Here is a 20,279-nt window from a genome sequence, read left to right on the forward strand (position 1 = left end):
TATTGTAAGTGGTTTCTATTTTTTTTGATATAATATCTCTTTATTTACATGAACATATTTACATAATTATATAAGAAACTAAGACTAAACTTAAAAGCTAGCTAATGTCTAAAATAGGCCCTTGAGGCATTGTACCAAGGATACTGGCGACATTTCCTCGCTGTATCGCAATGCTGATACGTTGTGCGAGGAAGTCGCCAGCTCTTCGGTCACCAGTTAATTCTATCTATCTGAAGTAAAACTTACATTCAACGTTGTACACAATAAACTTAGATTACATACATGCGAATAACCAAATCCTTCAGCATCACAGTGGTTTAGCTCACTTCGTCCATTAAGGTACAAAGGGACATCATTTATTACGATACTGTGCGGGAACGTGAACGTGCCGTTAATTTAATTTGCCCGTTGGCCAAATTCTCGCACCTAGAATTGGATTGAATTAATCACTGTTTTGGCTGGAGCGAGACATCAGTCAAATAAGGGTATCAAGCCAAGCGCCGCAGGTACAGTCAACCAATTGGAACCCTAGGCCACTCTACAACCATGTCAAAATGAAAAGCAGTAAGAGATTTCTTACAATCTTATTTATAACGTCACTATGGCATAGTTCTACAGTGGCCTAGGGTTCCAATTGGTTGACTGTACAGTCACCAGCAGACGTTACTGTGACAAGGTATAGAAATCATCACATAATTATTTATGCCGGTGACTGTATAATTTACATACGAGGTATGTTACTCGTCGATGCGTAAAGGTCACACAAAAATTGTGTAGTTCTTATTAAATTTTATTTATTTATTTTAGTTCAATAATCTTAAAATATGCGCAGTTTCATTTAATGTAAAAATGGCTTGTTTACGCTTCGGAGGCGCTGTTCACTTTCTCCATACAATCATTGTAATTCTACTCTTTCAATTAGCGTAGCGTAAAAAATACTAATTCTGATAATATTTGGTACGGAATTTTGAACAGCGAGCCAAAAAGGCCATTTTAGAATCACAGCTTATTACAAAATAATTTGAAAACGAAACATAGCGTTTTCGACTGAATTTTACAATAGATATAAACTAGGACCTCATTTTCTATAGAAAATTTCACGTTTTTTTATACCACGTCGGTGGCAAACAGGTATACGGCTCGCCTGATGGAAAGCGGTTACCGTAACCTATGGACGCCGATGATGTTGAAAGCGAAGTGTCGGGAACCTTGGCTGAAAAATACGTTTCAACAATTCAGTGCGCTTGAGATGACAGACGTCAGACAAGAAAATAACAACAAATAATAATACTTACTGAGTAATATTATATCTGGATATCGTGTTTATAAAGTGCATTTAGCATTCAAGGGGCGTGCTTGTGATATATATAGTTTGCACGTGTTCCGAGTTTATACAACCTTCCTTGGAATCAACAGAATCAACAGAACTTCACAAGCGGTTCTCTTACCTCAAAGAACCCTTGCAGCAGCAGCGCAGCACACAGCGGGCGGCCCAGGCCCTATTCTCCGTTCTCTTAGCCTGGGCCCGCGACGGGGAATCTTTATTTTTGTTTTTATACATTATTTGTCCTTTTAAGCCTTTAGTTATAAGTATTGTGTAGTTTTTTATGTATTTTAATTTTAAATAGTTTATTTTTCTTTTTAAGACTAGTTTGCTGATGCCTATTTCTATCCTTCCTAACTCCGCTCCATCCACTGCATCTTCAGAAATCATCCGTTGTCCCGAATGTACAGAGCCCAAGTTTTTTAAAGGCTCTAGAGGTCTGAATATTCATATAACTAAAAAACATAGAAAATCAGCTAGTCAACCAACACCTAGACCTACGTCATCTCAGCCCAACGTCGAACCCATCCCGGATCTCCAGGCTCCTAACTCAAATATACCATTTTGGAAAACCCTAACTAATTTAAAAAACACTTGCCCTGTTTTAAAACGCGTACCGCGTGGAGCGCGTGTGTCGGTAGCTAAATTTCTTAGTGAGACTATCAAATTAATTATTTCAACCAATTCCATTCACAGTTGGGAAAATATTTTAACTTTTACCTTTAAAGTGCTCCACATCAAACCTGATGAAAGTACACATTCTAAATCGCTTACAAAAATAATCAAACAAAATTGTTGCCGCGATGTTTCACTTTGCCCTGCTGGCGATAGTTATAAACGTCTTAGTAATAATTTATTCAAAAAAGTTGAAACTAAAATCTCTGATGGTGACATTAAAGGAGCCGCCCGCCTCTTGTTTTCTGATGATGCAGTAGCACCGGCCAATTCGGAAACCCTCGCAGCTCTCGCCGCTAAACATCCACCTTCAGACCCGAACCTTCATCTTCCAGATCCCCCTCAAGCCAACCATCCCGCTCTGACCGCCTCCGCCGAGGATGTTCTCGGAGCCATACTATCATTTCCCAATGGCTCTGCAGGAGGCCTTGACGGTTTGTCTCCACAGCATCTCAAAGACCTCCTGTACTGTGGTTGCGGTGACACAAAGGAAAATCTCTTGAAGGACTTGACGGCCCTTGTAAACATCATGTTGGCTGGTCAAGTCCCTCCAGAGATTACAGACATCCTTTATGGCGCCAACCTATGCGCCTTGACTAAAAAAGACGGCGGCATTCGGCCCATTGCGGTTGGCTCCACTCTGCGTCGACTCGCAGCCAAGATAGCATGCCGCGCTATACTTAAGGACCTTGCCTCCGAACTGCAGCCTATACAGCTCGGTTTCGGCTCCAAGAGCGGCTGCGAAGCTGCTGTCCACGCTGTACGGACATATATAGAGCGCCAAGCAGGAGATGTTATTCTGAAGGTGGATGTCTCCAATGCTTTTAATTCAGTAGACAGGGGCGCCTTGTTGACACAAATAAAGGATAAAATTCCATCTACTTATAACTTTCTCTGGCAGTGCTACAGTTCCCCCTCTAAATTGTTCTACCAAACTGACCCTTTGTTTTCTTCCGTAGGTTGTCAACAAGGCGACCCTCTCGGTCCAGCAATATTCAGTCTCGCCATTCATCCCATAATTAAAAATCTAAATTCTAAATTGAACATATGGTACCTAGATGACGGCACCCTCGGTGGTGAAGCAATTTCAGTTCTTGATGATTTAGAAAAATTAAAAACTGACTTAAAAAACATTGGCTTATCCCTCAACTTTTCGAAATGCGAACTCTTTGTTTCAGAGACTTGTCCAAACAAAGAGCAAGTATTTGAACAGTTCGAACAAGTAGCTCCTGGAATAAAAACTATTAACAAAGAAACGCTTCACCTCCTTGGTTGCCCCATCATGGACCAATCATTTAATAATTTCATAGACACAAAAATCGAAAATTTTAAAGCATCTACACATCGTCTGGCTCAAATTAACATACATTCGGCATATTGCATCATAAAACACTGTTTATTTGTACCAAAATTTACATACATCCTCCGTGGTTCACACCTCTGGAAACACCCTTCTTTGATCTCAAATTTGGATAACTTAGTTTTGGAAACTCTCACCACCATCTTCAATATATCCTTTGGCGAAAGAACATGGACCCAGGCTAGCCTACCCATCAGGTTGGGCGGCTTGGGCATCCGAAAAATTTCTAGTGTGGCGCTGCCTGCTTTCTTGGCTTCGGTACACGGTGCTCAAATCCTCATCGGGAAAATTTTAGCCCCTTCCATTGGGGTCCTGGAGGCTGCGCACTGTACCGAGGCCAAGAATGTTTGGCAGCTAACATGCCCCAACACAGACCCGCCTGTCAACCCATGTTCGCAGAGGCAATGGGACGAACCTCTCTGTCGTCTAACAAGGGACCGCCTTCTAGAGACGGCTCTTGATTCGACAGATCGGGCTCGCCTCCTCGCTACTGCGGAATGGGAGTCGGGTCTGTGGCTGCAGACACTACCATCCATCACAATAGGTACATTGCTGGACAATACCACATTCCGGTTGGCTACCTGCCTCAGAATAGGGGCATCAACAAATGTGCCCCATCGGTGTCAGTGCGGAGTTATGGTGGATAATCTTGGCCACCACGGCCTTTCATGCAGCCGAAGTGCTGGGAGAATTCCTCGCCACGCCAGCCTCAACGATGTCATCCGGAGGGCCCTTGTTAGTGCAAAAGTGCCGGCCGTCCTCGAACCCAATGGACTGGCCAGGGTTGACGGCAAGAGGCCTGACGGAATGACGCTGGTGCCTTGGAGTATGGGTCGGCCGCTTGTCTGGGATGCTACTTGTGTAGATACCCTGGCGCCGTCCCATGTTCCAGGCACCAAAGTTGGTGCTGGGGCGGCTGCATCATTGGCTGAAGACCTCAAGCGTCGCAAGTATGTCACCCTCGGCAGTAGTTACATATTTGCGGCGTTTGGGGTCGAAACCATGGGGCCGTGGGGGCCAAGTGCGCGTTGCCTCTACAAGGAGCTATCTAAGCGCCTTATAGACGCTTCTGGTGACCAGAGGGCTGGTCAATACCTTGCTCAGCGGATCAGCATTGCTATCCAGCGGGGCAATGCGGCCAGCCTTCTGGGCACCTTACCCAACGAGCAAGACCTGGGCCAAATATTTTATTTATAAGTTTTATTGTAAGTTTTAATTTAAGTGTTTATTGTATTATTTTTATGTTGTTTATTTATTAAATACTTAATGAACAATTCAGTGTAAAATATGTATCCTTATTTTCCTATAGCAACCGTGGTAACTAAATCTTTTTATGATTGTGGCTCCTATCAACAAATTAGGATCTTATTTTGTGATATATCATTTCACATATTTACATATTTATATTTTTCCGACAGAAACAAATATAATGAAGAATTTCACCTAGTTTATCATGACATCGTTTTCCTAAAATCCATTCTATCCATACTCCATACTAATATTATAAATAGAAAAGTGTGTGTGTCTGTTTGTTTGTCTGTCTTTCACGACAAAACGGAGCGACGAAATGTCGTGATTTTTTAAATGGAGATACTTGATGAGATGGAGAGTGACATAGGCTACTTTTTGTCTCTTTCTAACGCGAGCGAAGCCACGGGCAAAAGGCCAAAAGCTAATATTTATATAAAATACACGAACTCTTAGCATACAAGTGGCAACACTTTTAAGTTGACGCTAGGAGCATATTCGGCTTAAAAGTAAATTGAATTAAATCATAAACTGCAGAATTTCGTCGAATATGTATAGAGTGATGCTTGGAGTAGCGAAACACTATTATGTGCTTTGTGTGGAAGAGGATTACGAATATTACGATGCTGCAGGGCAGGTACGTGGACAAATCGAGTTTAGAGAAATCTCACCTAGGATATCGCCTATTCAGAGCGCTTAACAGTGAAAGCATATTAATTGAATATGCCTCGGGACTTACCGCAAACTACGTTTGACGTGTTGCCTCTTTGTTTATGCCAAAGATATATATAACTCCGTATAGACAGATAAAGTCTAAGAAAAAAACGTACCTCAGTAACCATACTGAAAAAGGCACGGTGACCTAGATGGCATTACACCTTTGGGGTACGCTCAGCTAGATGGCGCTAATATTAATATTTGACATTTTAACACATATCGAGCTAAGAATATGGGCGAAATTGACAAAACTGAGGTTCAAAAGTATTAAGCCTGTGTCAAAAGATGGCAGTCTATGCACTATGATTACACATTTTACTTCGACGGTAACTCTCTATAATACTCCATCCTCTTTGGTTTATGCGTAATTGTTAGCACATCTAGTGACAGCAGTGACAGACTACGAGTATAAATGATAATACATTTTGGGCTTAAGTCTGATACAACTATTCTATGGAAAAGAGCATAGGTATGTTTTCAATCGGAACTCATTTATACTCAAACTAGCCGTTGCACACGATTTCGTTCGCGTGGATTTATTTCCCAAAATTAATTTATTGTCAATATGGATGAACAATGAATTTAGAAAAATTATAATTATACTAAAAGCTATTATGGTTTAAGGGACGACGACGCCGAAATTCCTCCTATTCTTAGGTATTACCTACTTGACCTTTTTCTACTCGTCGACTTTAATTTTTCAAATGAAGACACCACAGATTAAACTATAAGTGCTAACTTTTCAGTGTTGGATAGTCTATGTCACTTGACAACTATGATGATTTCAAAAATAGAACTTCATACAAGTTCTATAATACTGATTTGCGATACCGCGTCCATAGGATACAGTGACCTTCTGCATCTGGTACACATTTTTTTATCTGTCGCGTTATCGGTCAATCATAGACATAAGTAATTAGTTTTAAATCGGGACTTCATCGCGTATGACTACATATTAAAACTAACCTCCAACGTTTCAGGGACGGCGTTATGTCCCCGTAATCTCGGAGAAGACTGGCTTGAAATGACATCAGCACCTTCTGACAGCCGTGCGACTTTTCCGAACTACCCGCACTTGGTCTTGATTATTGAAGTGAAACTTCTAATGCGACTTCCAACTGACAGCGGGTAACACTCAGTCATTGTTACTTTGCGTGGAATGCCGCTCACTCAGCGCGTAACAATCTGTCAGCGCGTAACATTGTGTCTCAACGCGACTCACTCATTTCATTCATTCACTTATTCAGTCAGTTAATGACAGAACAGAACGCCCAAAATGGTTTTGAATTGTGGAATGGTTGGTTGAAATTTGAGTTGGAGAGAGAATGAGATGAGACTTAAATACGAGGACATGTTAAATAATGTGATGAAAACGAGTGAGGTTAGAATGTTACTTTGCATATACTTATACAAGCATACAATAAATCCCTAACATTTGTAAATGTACAACAAGTTCATTATACGGCCTACAACGCACCAATATTGACAAAGCTATAAAAATGAGACTAAGACCCAAATAACGATGATAAAACGCATAGTAAACAAAAGTAATTTATACTTACTTACTTTACTTAATACTAAAAGTATCATTCCTCACCCATAAATAGCCGAAACAATATTTTCCGAAGACTGATTACACCTTTACACGCGGTGAATAATCGACTAATAGATAATAAATCACTTACACTTAGTGATGTCTCGCAGACCACTTTACTACTAGATTGTAGGAGGTAGGGCATAGCGAATGATATTCCGCTTTGTGTGGTAGGGCACAGCACAGCGGATATCGTCTCGCTCGAATCTAGAGCAGAGCCCAACTGGGGTAGTACCTCCGCCTTACAGAAGACCGCAGCCAAATAGCACTAGACCCTACTCATAGTGTTGTGTTCCTGCCGGTGAGTAAGGCTGCCAGAGCTCAACGAGGGTGCGGTCCTGATGACGGGAGGACTTACGGAACTAACTTGTTCCGTATATTGTCCTTTAGAGTCGTCGGAAACCCGAACCCTCCTTGGAACTTGTACACTCCTTTTTGCTGTGTACTTAACACAGCAAAAGGGAATGTACAAGTTTCTAATGGGGTGGCAACGCGCATGTGACACTGTTTGCGTTGCATGCGTTCATAGGTTACGGTGACCGCTTTCCATCAGGCGGACCGTATGCTTGTTTGCCACCGACGTAGTATAAAAGAAAAAAAGATAGAATAAATAAAACAACCCACGGTCGCTGTCGCTACTCACTTCTACACGCTTCTATACAAATAATCTGCGTTACCCAAGAAAATTGTACAACTTAGGGCCAGTTGCAACTATCTGTCACCGTTAAAGCGTTCGTTAAATTTGATTGTATGGGAAGTTCCATAGACGTCTGCTGCGTGACGATGATGTGTCTGTCAAATGTGGTTGATGCAACTGACCCTTAGAGAGGTAGGGAGTTCCTTATTGCATTCTATTGCCACGTGTAGGTCCTGCCGGACCTACGGTGTGTTTTCTTTTGTGATTTTCATCGGTGTAATCGGAAAATGCGCTACTAGAATTTTAAAGCGTAAATTAATAATTAAGTACGCTAAAATCGAACGATGAATGTCTCTATCTTGCACTCGTAGACAAAATTTGATGATTTGTACCGTCGTCACATGTCACTGGCGTCGTTCGGATGTCTGATCCCATGAACATAACATGTTACATTATTCCCTATTGTGCACGACTGGTGCTGCTCTCATATGTGACGAATTAATGGCCGCCACTAGCATTAATGTTGGACGTCGATAAGATGACGTGTGCGACAAATTTTGTGCCAATCAGCGCTACCCCATCACGCACATTGCAAATACGGAGTCTGTGAATGTACAGCCTTGTCTAGCGGCCGAATAGAGAATAGTCTGGCCGCTGTATATTTTACTTAGTCAAGTCGACACTAATGTAAGAAGACCTCTGAATCCTTAAACACAATTCAAAGAATGAGGGTGTAAGTATACTGACTTATCCGAGTTCAGTCTACTTCCTTCAGCGTGGAATAATTCCCTGGGCATCGATCACCTGTCCGCTACGGATAAGTGCTTGGATATCCATACTAATGGCATCTATTAGAATTATGATACAACGTAGCCTCAATACATTAACCCCATTTATAAATATGTACTTCCAGGAAAATAAGTAGGTATATTTATAGTTTGATCCAGATTAAGCCTTTCAATTTTCATCGGACGTTTTTTGACTGAATAAGTTAAATTTACATACCTAACATATTCAATACACATACCTAATTTGCTAATACTTATGTACCTAATTCATTAATACTAAAGTAACTAGGGCAGCATTATTCACACAAACATAGTAAAAAAATCAACCCTTCTCTGTATTTAAGACAATGTTCAAAAGTAAAAACTTTTTGTATCATATTTTGACTCTGTCAATACCTATTTATTTTATTTTTATTTATACGGCTCACGAGCTGATCGATCAGTTGGATATACTTAGTTATTTTCACCACACCAACTGATAAAGACTCTTGATACTTCAAAAACCGGTCAAGTGCGAGTCGGACTCGCTCACCGAGGGTTCCGCACAAACTTTCAATAGTTGAATCATCAAAATGTTATTCATAGAATTCTACAGATTTTACTAAATCCCTCAAGACTCAATTTCCCACATAACAAGTAATATTTTAATATAGCAATGTAGATAAAAGAAATCATTTTTTTTTATTATCATAAACGTCAATTCTAGCAGCCCACTTCGGATATCAGGTTAAAAGTATGAAGTAACTTTGCACTGTGGACTGTGGCAGATAAAATGCAACTTTGTCATTCGTTTTTAGGGTTTCGTACCAAAAAGGTACAAAATGAACCCTTATGGCGCCGCTCTGTCCGTCTGTCTGTCTATCACATTTCCAAATATCTCGAGAACTACTTATGCTATCTACTTGAAATTTGGAATAGGTATGAACATTGTTAACCTCTACAAATTAAAAGTGTATTTATTTTTCACAGAATTCGCGAAGCGTCTGGTAACTGGTGACCGAAAAGCTGGCGACTTCCTCGCACAACGTATCAGCATTGCTATACAGCGAGGAAATGTCGCCAGTATCCTTGGTACAATGCCTCAAGGGCCTATTTTAGACATTAGCTAGCTTTTAAGTTTAGTCTTAGTTTCTTATATAATTATGTAAATATGTTCGTGTAAAAAAAGAGATTAACGTGTATTGTTTTTTTTTATTTACTAATATTAATTAAAGAAAATGGACAAAATGAAAGGGGGGCACACTGTAATTGTCAAGTCACTAGGTCAAGTCCCCACTTAGAAAGAAAGAACTCAAATTGTACATATTATCAAACCTATTTTTTTTTATATATTTTTTGTAGTGGAAAAAAAATATGAAGGAAAATGTAAAAAAATATTGCCCCCTATCTCCGAAGTTTACCAACGAAAATTTTATGAGATTTAAATATGCTAAATATTACAGGAAAAATAAAATCGTGTCTATATTGAAAACTTTTTTTAATATAAAAAAAACTTTTCAGATTTTAACTTTCCATTTAATCACCCTTGCAGATATCTATCGTACTTCAAATGAATACGAGATTTTACGTAAAATATTCTGTATTAAATAAAGTAAAAACTATCGAAATCAGTTACCATTATAAAGAAATCCCTGAAAAATCAACATACTATACAGGTCGCGCAAATTAGTCAGCAAATTCACCGGGAGATAGCGCTATACCTAGACTTCTAGTAAATTCTTTGAAGTTATATTGAGAAACATGAGATTATTTTAACTATTGAAAATTTGTACGTATACGGAACCCTCGGTGGGCGAGTCGGACTCGCAGTTGGTCGGTTTTTTGTAAGTATCAAGAGAGCCTTTACCAGTTGCTTTTGTGAGAAATAACAGAGCACAAACTGTACGAAACTGAAAATCTCATTAAGATTAGCCTCGTTATGTCATTATAAAGTAACTATGTTTATAACCAGTAATTTACACTCCAAAGGAAAATGATAGCTAGTATTAAATTTGTAATATTTGTCAACATATACATTTTCCTACGTAGCCATGGCAGGTAACTGCCCTCGCGTCAGCCGAGCCCCGGGGACTCGCAGTAAGTATGGCTAATCCATTAAACACATTAGCAGATGCCACTAGCGTAATTAACAGCCACTACAGCCAACAGGTTCAGACAGGTTCATTTGGACTTTAGAGCAATGATTAGACTTCCCTTTATTTTTGACACATTCAACGCTCACCTACGGTCGTAGTCCACAAGTAGCGAAAATGCATCGTAACGGCGGAACGACTCGTCCAAGTTCATTTACTTAGCTCGAACAAGTCAGTGACAAAAGTGAAACAACTGGGTCGAAAAAAGCCAAGTTTGTCAAAATGTAGCCAGAACTATTATGTGCAGTATCTTAAAGTTCAGATTGAGCCATAAGAAATTACGTGACCAGTAGTTTACTCTGCAAATGCAAGTTTAAGTAATGATAGCAAGTATTATAAAGGAAATATTTAGCAACGCTACGTAGCAATGGCAGGTAATTCACAGAGCCCTCACGTCAGCTTGCGTCCAGGCTCTCGCAGTACATGTAGGTATAGCTAATCCAGTCAACACATTAGCAGATGCTACTGGCGTAATTAACAGCGACTGCAGCGAACGGGTTCAGACAAATTCATTTAGCGAAATTTGAATAATGTGCAACAGATTTTTAAATCCATTCTTTGTAATCCGATTAAGTAGCAATTTTGTGGAGACTATTTTAAGACTAACTATAAGCTGCAGATCTTTCTCTCTTCTATTTTTTATCGAACGTTAGCTTAGGTTTTAGCTTAGGTTAGATACAACACTCATGAATCGGATAAATTGATCTTTATGAAATGAAATGAAATATTTATTTTCCAAGTAGGCATATCATAATGCGCATATGAACGTCAAATAAAGCTACGCTGGCTTTATGATTTGTGACACAGGTATAAATCTAGGCAAACTTAAACTTTTTCACCTATACTAAACTCAATCTGCACCGGCGAATCAGTTTCACGTGTAAACCATAATTTATAACGAATAGCAAATAATATTACTGCCTATTTGTATTCCTTGATAACAGGCTGCTACACTACTATGGCCACAAACATGAACGTACCCCACACATACGCAAAACCAATCCAAAACCCTTTTATTACGCTCGAATCTATTCGAGCATTACTATTCAATCAGCAAGCTCAATTTCCGTCTAGAACGTTCAGAATTAGCTTAATACCGATCCACCATTTTTGAAATGACCACTTGAGGCGATCACCGATCACCGACAATGACGCGTAGCGAAGAGAACATTTATCTTGTAAAATCTGTTCTATTGAATGGGATGAAAGAGCCATTGTGTCCCCTTTAACTGATTACTACAGGTAATAGAAGCGAAAATACGGCCCTTACAATGGGATGTTCATAGCCTACTGCAGAGATTCACGGAGCGCCGGAATGGATCACTTGATTTTATCGCTTCAGTTTTTTAATGATCTCAAGTTTCTTTTGTTAAAATAAATATTTGAGTGCCGAGATTTATTCAAATAGCAAAGTTATATGAATATAATTTTATATAAAAAATTGTTTGCTTGAAAAGAACACGTATCCTTTTTTTAACCCCCGACGCAAAAACGACGGGGTGTTATAAGTTTGACGTGTCTGTCTGTTTGTCTGTCTGTGTGTGTGTCTGTCTGTGGCATCGTAGCTCCCGAACGGATGAACCGATTTCGATTTAGTTTTTTTCATTTGAAAGCTGTGTTAGTCGGGAGTGTTCTTAGCCATGTTTCATGAAAATCGGTCCACTAGGTCGCGGTCGGGGGTTTTTTCAAAATTTTAATTTTGTGGTTAGGTTATTAATACGACTATCTATAAATATTATACTAAGGTAATGAAATCCGCAAGAAAGCGTCTATATTGTATATTTATAGAACAAATTAAGGCAATGTTGCCAGCATCTTTGGCACTATACCTCAGACTGGACTGGACTTATAAATATATGAGTAGGTAGGTGGTATGTGCCTGCTCGTATTGTATCTTATTGTTATAATAGTGGATTTTTATTCTTTTTTGATTCGAAGGAGAAAGTAGGTAATTTGTTCGTAATACTGTAGTTAGGTACTACCTATCTAATAACTTCTCTTACGAAAGTTGCGCTCTCTTGTTCAATCAATCAATATTTTACATTATTGTAATAACCACAAGATTAAAATTTTGAAAAAACCCAATTTTAGAAAAAATCTCGTTTTTAAAATTTATACTTACTTTGACAAGCCATAATGAAAAATATTTAAAAACCTACTTTTTTGAATATATTGCATTATCAGTGCTTGCTTATTAAATATATCCCATCAAATACGAGAGAAAAATAATGTTACTTTTAAATTAACAATGTATTTGAAACGGAACATCCGCCCCTAGTATTTTCCGTTTCATGCATTGCGTTATTTAAAAATAATTTTATTTCTCTCTCATTTTAGCTAGATTTTAGTTAATAGATCTTGATTATGCAATATATATTTAAAAAAGTACAGTTTTTATATATAATAGGTACTTTTCTGTATTTTACGCAAAGTATAATGTAGTTCGCAAGAATATTTAGCGAACATTGTATGCGTAATTCAGAATTTCTGGAAGTGTCACCGAACTCATCAAAGATGAAAATAGTATAGTGTCCAGTAGGTACGTATATCCTAGACTTCACTTATTCAACGTATTTATCTTGCTTTGTATAACTATGAAAGCGCTGCCTCAGTCGGACACACCTGACCGAGTGGTTGTAGGAATATGGGTGAGTTGTGAAGTCCTCCTTATGTGCATTCCCGTCAAAGAAAGATTATTGTCGTTGAAATGTAAGCTTTTTATTTACTTCATGTAGACACTACAGCCAAACCCATTTGAAATTACACTAGCATTTCTTTTTAGGGTTCCGTAGTCATCTAGGAACCCTTATAGTTTCGCCATGTCTGTCTGTCCGTCCGTCCGTCCGTCCATCCGTCCGTCCGTCCGTCCGCCCGCGGATAATCTCAGTGACCGTTAGCACTAGAAAGCTGAAATTTGGTACTAATATGTATATAAATCACACCGACAAAGTGGTAAAATAAAAAGTAAAAAAAAATGTTTTGTTAGGGTACCCCCCCTACATGTAAAGTGGGGACTGTTTTTTTTTTCATTCCAACCCCAACGTGTGATATATTGTTGGATAGGTATTTAAAAATGAATAAGGGTTTACTAAAATCGTTTTTTGATAATATTAACATTTTCGGAAATAATCGCTCCTAAAGTAAAAAAAGGTGTCCCCCCCCCCCTCTTACTTTTGAACCATATGTTTAAAAAATATGAAAAAAATCACAAAAGTAGAACTTTATAAAGACTTTCTAGGAAAATTGTTTTCAACTTGACAGGTTTAGTAGTTTTTGAGAAAAATACGGAAAACTACGGAACCCTACACTGAGCGTGGCCCGACACGCTCTTGGGCGGTTTTTTTGTATTATTATTATAAACGGGCTCAAACTCAGGCAAAGACGTGGCTCTACATTGAAGCGAGCTCACCCAGAAGGTTCCTGTTCGCTCTTGATTTGAAGATTGCTGGGTTATATGAGCTGGGAAAAGCAGAGCAACAGACGCCGGCAAGAAATTTCACGCCTTGGCAGTGCGTATAGGAACAGGAAAGCAAAGCGCTTCGTGCGAATTGGTGGAATATGTACGAAATGTGGGTGGAAACCGGCCATGCGTGTCCGATGGTACATATAGGATGAGGTTTACCTCAACTATCTCAAAAACTGATGAAACGGTACCGTTTTTACTAGACGATATTCAATTACAAATTATTTTTGTACTTACAGTCAGCAAGCAATACTATCACTTACCACGTTTGCGTACAAACTCCTATGTAGGAAGAGTCACATTCTCTACAGCAGACTGTGTGCGTAGCCGAATGCACAAATGCTCACGATAACGCGTCGCAGAAATACCAATCGGCTAGCAGGCCTGCACTCCTACGTACTTGTCGTCCGTCGAGCTAGCCTGTGTCACATGCGTTAGCGTCGCGTCGTGGTCCGTCGAATCAATTTGCGAGGATCAAAGCTGCCCGACTCTAAACGGTTACTACACGGTGAATCAGAAAGCTCTTTGGCTTAGCAATTTTAGCATACGAATATAACGTTAAATGTAGCAAGTAAGTACTTGAGAGCGTTTAGTGGTGTGTCACAGCAATCAATCAATCAACAAGCAAGCGCTCAATGAATAGAATTAATATCTGGTTGAGCAGATTTGTTCTTCATAATTACGATAATTGATTACACAGCACAACCATTTCTGAAAAAAAAAACAGTCGTAGGTACCTACCATAAAACGGGGTGGCTTTAAAATGCAGGGGCGACAGTCATAAACTGTACTGTAATTTAATCCTCAAATTTGTATTACGCTTACGCTGTTACCCGAACCTAAATACAAGTGATACCTAAGTGTAAGTCTCTGGAGGTAAGAGGACCTATTTACCGCTAACGTTATCTGTTTCGTAAGAGCATTTTTTTAGACAATCATTTACTATTATGTGTGTTCCTGAGCTGATCTCCTAAAGTGACCGTCTTCCGAATACCCGTCGTCCACCCAACCCCGTCGAAAGCAGCTACCACTCCAGTATTTTATACTACAAACGCACCACCGAAAGCCTTTAATAATACATGTATGTACCAGAAGTTAAAATAGCACTATTCTAACTGGAACTAACGAACGCGTAACCCAGTTTGCTCGACCGGCGACTAGTATGTTGAGGCCTGAATCGAGTTGTCCGCCGTCGGAGCGTGTGGACGTTTCAATATCCGTTGCCTGTCTGTGGCTAGTTCTGGCCGGAAAGATGACTCCAGCACTCCGTAAGGAACTATTTTATGACAGCATAACGCATATGTAAAACGGGTTCGAAATATGATTGAAAGTGTTAAAAATTTGACCATATGAGTAGTGCCAACCAGAAAGAGAATCGATATTTATTGAATTTTGGAAAGAGTATAAATAACAAACTTTGTGCCTACATTTGTCCTACCCATAGGACATAGACCACCGTCATGTGTGGGATATATTAGTTCGAATTAAAAATACGCGTAGGCAGCAGGTTAAATTAGATTTTTCTATTTATTACAACTATCTAGGAGTCTATGCATTTAATAAAGGTATCCCTCAAACAGGCTCAGAGAGCCAGCAAAAAGATGTCAATAACAATATTCAATATTGACCAACAACTGCGCAGACAGACGTTGATATTTACTAATAAAGTAGGTAAGTACCAATCTCTATATCTATGACTGTCGAATAATAGGCAGTATACTCGTATTTAGGCGAGAATACTGAAAGCAAAACCTGAATGCAGCAATAGTAGAAGTAGACGCTGACGCGTAGGTCCGTTGTTTGAAGTGTATTTATTCTTAAAACCACACACAACATACTCGTAAGATAAAAAAGCATACAGCGATATACAAGTGTTATTAAGATTTGGTGTAGGCACTAGTTTAACGAAAGCGACTGCCATCAGGCCTTTCAAGCTGAAGAGTAAGTATGCCTTATGGGAATTAGTCCGGTTTCCTCGTGATGTTTTCCTTCGCCGAAAAGCGACTGGCAAATATCAAATGACATTACGCACATAAGTTCCGAAAAAGTCATTGATACGAGCCGGGGTTCTCTAACCCGTTATATACCTATAAGTATGGTTTATTTACTTAGCGTAAGTGGCGCGAACTCGGCTCAAACTAGCATGAGTCAAACTTTAGACATACTTCTCTTTTCATTACTATCGAACTAACTCGATAGTTTGCTTTTCGGATATTGTGGCTATATTTCAGGCGGTCTCCTTCTAGTACAATTCCGATACGAGCAAGTTTTGAAGTCTAGTGGCTGTCACAACACCGAATATAGAGCTTGCTGTTCCCGTGCAAGCCCAGCGCATACGTGCATTTGTCTCGTGTAAACCAGTACTTGTTAATAGTTCTTAATACCTACCCAAAACTTTGGGCAAACTAGGACAATTTAACCCTTAAACGCATGAATTTTTATTTTAACGAGATATTAATATATGTGATAGACAACGGTTTTCTGACTCTGGAAAAAATAATAAAAAAAATATTTAATACCGATTTTAATACTAAATCAGTGTTAGAAGTTAAATAGGCCAAAACTTATTTATATAAATATATAATTATTGGTAATTTTTATTTGTAAAGTTTTACTACTATTAGAAAGGTACACTATTTGTAAAACCCCCATGATAAAATGTTTAAACATAAACTAATTACTAACTCCGAAAAAATCTGCCTAAATCACATACTAAAAATCAACATTTTCCTGTTTTTTCACACTTTTCCGCCATTTCATCTTTATCCTTAAATAATAAATAGTAAATCATTATATATATATTTTTTTAATTATTTAATAAATAATAATAAATACTGAATAATAATTAAGCTATAAATGCGATTTTGGATAGCTACATATTGAGCCACAGGCCATCAAACATATGATGCATATATACATCACCATGCATTTAAGGGTTAATGAAACTGTAGTTGAATTAAGGAGAACACCTACGTCGCCTTTGCTTGGACGCTAATATTATTTGTCAAAAATTTAGACGAGTATGCATTTCAAGCAATAATTTATTAGTCAGAAGGTAGCTGTATCAATGTTGCTACTTAAATCGAAAATGTACAAGATGCTATGATAATTTAATAGTTGAATTGCTGCTGATTCATTTGAAAATGTTTCTGTTATAAAGGTTTTGTTCTCCTTTTTTTCTCGCTTCTTTTTTTTTAGTGTATTATCTCTATAATTTTCAGTGAACATTTGTCTATTCCTATAAAGGACATAGCAGCATTTCTATACAGCGGTCTTAGATTTCTCTACACCATGCCTGGCGGCAAAATCTAAAACATATTGGTCAATTGAGGATAATGTTCGACGCAATAGGAATACACGTAAGAGTAGTGCACTAACATTGAGTTTGTTTTATTGTTGTTACTCCGCCAATTTGTGTTGCTGGCTCTTTGTTCTTGTGACGTCTATGTTGTTTGTAATTTTGATCATGAAGCTTGCACTTACGGAGATATGCGCATGCACAATAAGCAATTGTAAAAAATATTAAATTCACAGCATTAAGACGATACAGGAGCGAAAATGCTAAAATGGAAAGGAGCCCCCCTTTCTATTTGGGAATTTTAGTTAAATACACCGTGTTTCCGGTATCAGTCAAAACCTCAGACACCCCAACTGATTTTTATTTTTTTAAACGTATCTACAATGTTCATTTTTTAATCTGATGATTATTATTTTTTTAAATTGAATTTTTAATTTTCTGTGCAGCTCTACTCGGCTTTTAACTCTACACTCAATAAAATAATTGCTAGCTACCATCATAAACCTTCAAACTGTTTAATTGTGTATGTTACTGCAACGACATAAGGTTTACCAATAGACAGCTATGTCACTGTAAAGCACTTTAACCTGTGTCACAGTAAACTTCAAATTGGACAGCTGACGCAGTAAGCAAATTTAAACCTAACATTCAAAATGACAAGGTTGTAATTAGGTACGAGTTCAATTTGTTATGACTTATGATAAACTTTAAAATTAAACTGACGCACAACGTCTATCTCGTAGCGGAAAAAATAATCGTCCAAGTGTAACGGTGGTGTATTTGATGGGGGGTAAATTAAATGGTATGGGAAGCTCCGGCTAGTTCAAAGTAAATACACCCACGTTAGCACAAAATTTATAATAAAACAAAAGCTAAATGGTGTCTCTATACTTGCTGGAGGAAAGCTAGAGGAGAAACAAATTAAACAAGATAACATTTTATAACTTTATTAAATATAAGCTAATTCTTGCCTAAACAGAAATTAGTGAGTTATACTAAATTCGACACCATATAAAAATATGAACTACGCTCAGTGGTAAAGCTGGGCCGCTTTAAGAGGGTCCAGGAAAAGGTTTCTTACAACCATTTATTCTACAAAAACTAAATATGAATTTACCTAAAGTTATGCACCAGAATTCTCAAAATAAATGAAATCAGAAATTACTTTACACAAAAATTAAAACCTGAATTACACAGCACTACCGGCAGGAAACGGGCAGGAGACACACCTTGTCAGGGATGAGCCGGCTGCTCCCCAGACTCCGGTGCTGACGCCCCCTCGCCACGTGGACAGGGCTGACCCTTCCATACGAAAACAAGGTCCAAAGGCACCTTGCGCCAGTAACGCCAAAGAAAGTTTCCCTGCATATCAAAATTGTAAAAGTTCCCGTTCAATTTCTTATTTCTTTACTTCTGCCCGACTCCTATGAAACAAATAAATTGGTCACATTAGTCGAGTGCCCTCACACACTGTGATAGACTAAACAAAAAATGTAAGCGAGCTCACCGAAGACCTGCAGACTGCAGACCGAGGATCTCCATGGAGCACTCCCACCCTTAGCATGTTTCTGCCAGCTGGAAATAAACCAATTTATGGTTAAGAACATCTCCACGTTTCACGCCATGGAAATATCAAAAGCTCACAATGAAATCTAAGTACTTACTCAGACTGACAGAAAGCACCACACAAAATATGGAACGCCACGGCAGCACGTGGCATGCCGGGCTCCAGGCCCTTATACGGCCGTCCGATCACTATACAAGTGGATCTCGTCACAAAAAGAACGCCGCACTGAATGATCTCGAATTTAAAGGACCCAAAACAAAAGCCGGGTGGCAAACGAATGAACAATAAAATACTCTAATTAATTACATGAAAATTACTCCAATTTCTGTATCAGACCTTGAAGTAAACAAAACCCAACAAATGTCATTCCAGAAACAGCCTTAAAAAACCTATGATAACACTTGTTATCATGTTTCTAAAATATTACATTTTCCAAAAATCAATACCTAAACTATATCAAAACTATTCAAAACAATATAAAGTTTTCCTAGAATGACAGCCAAAATACCTACAATTTCGAGTAATACTTGTAGTATGGCAACCCTACAACAGATAAACATAAATATTTGCATTTGAAATGCAACAGATAATGCAATGAACGAGAAGGAAGTGTTTCATTCAAAAATTAAATTTATCCAAAATATTTAATTACGACTATCAAAAAACTCTGCTACGTTACACAAGTAACCAGCCAGTATTAATACCCTTAAATACTGAAAAAGGTATACAACCTCTAACAATATGATATGCACATGCACAATGTTGTATTACGAATTTGTAGAATGGGGACGTAAACAATAACTAATAATACAAATTAAAACAAAAAATATTACCCCCATCAAGATATAGCTCAATCGATTCTACTCTCGATTCTGAACAAACAGTTTTCAGGTTTTTAGTGTTAAGTGAAACACGGTGTATACTAATGTTATTAACTAGATTTATCGAAAAAAAAATTACCATTAAGAACAACTCAGTTAAAAAATATTGCGAAAAAATCTTTAAAATTGAGGTTCCGCTCTCGACTGTTTCCTCCTTCAAAACTTAATCAATCGGAACGAAATTTGAGAATCTGAATAACAATGAAATAATCTTTGTTGGACCGTTTAGTTTTTTTGGCTAATTGTTACCAATCTTGAGTATCACACCTTTTTTTGCGCCATAATGAAAAAAGCCGTTTTTAGAAAATTTTGATTGGCTCTAGCGTCTTTAAAAATAAAACTATCAAAAAAATCAAAACGGTCCGACACAGATAAAAATAATAATAATTTTTGTTGAAAAAATCATTGGCATCTTCAAAATCGAGATTAAGGGCTGATATTAAATCACAAACCAGTCTTGCTTATGACAATTATATTAAGCATATTCAAGCCAGAGTCACTAGCAATCCACGCGATTTTTGGCGTCACGTTAATAGTCTTAAAACTAAAGGTGGGTTCGAGTCGAAAGTTGCCTTCGGTGGGGAACAATTTGAGG

The 20,279-nt window shown here is 38.2% G+C and overlaps 1 long non-coding RNA gene across 2 annotated transcripts; it reads right to left on the minus strand.

Annotated features, from left to right (window-relative positions):
* Positions 1-18,167: 18,167 nt before the first annotated feature.
* Positions 18,168-19,248, minus strand: LOC125242669. 2 transcript variants are annotated; one of them, XR_007178900.1, is made up of 3 exons: positions 18,901-19,248; positions 18,744-18,811; positions 18,168-18,660 (listed from the first exon to the last, which is right to left on the minus strand). It is a non-coding gene; the product is annotated as an uncharacterized LOC125242669 (long non-coding RNA). The 2 variants fall into 2 exon arrangements; XR_007178899.1 differs by lacking the exon at positions 18,901-19,248 and having other exon boundaries at positions 18,744-18,885.
* Between the last annotated feature and the right edge of the window lie 1,031 nt (positions 19,249-20,279).

Source organism: Leguminivora glycinivorella, chromosome 3, assembly GCF_023078275.1.
Source record: "Leguminivora glycinivorella isolate SPB_JAAS2020 chromosome 3, LegGlyc_1.1, whole genome shotgun sequence".
Lineage (NCBI taxonomy): Eukaryota > Metazoa > Arthropoda > Insecta > Lepidoptera > Tortricidae > Leguminivora > Leguminivora glycinivorella.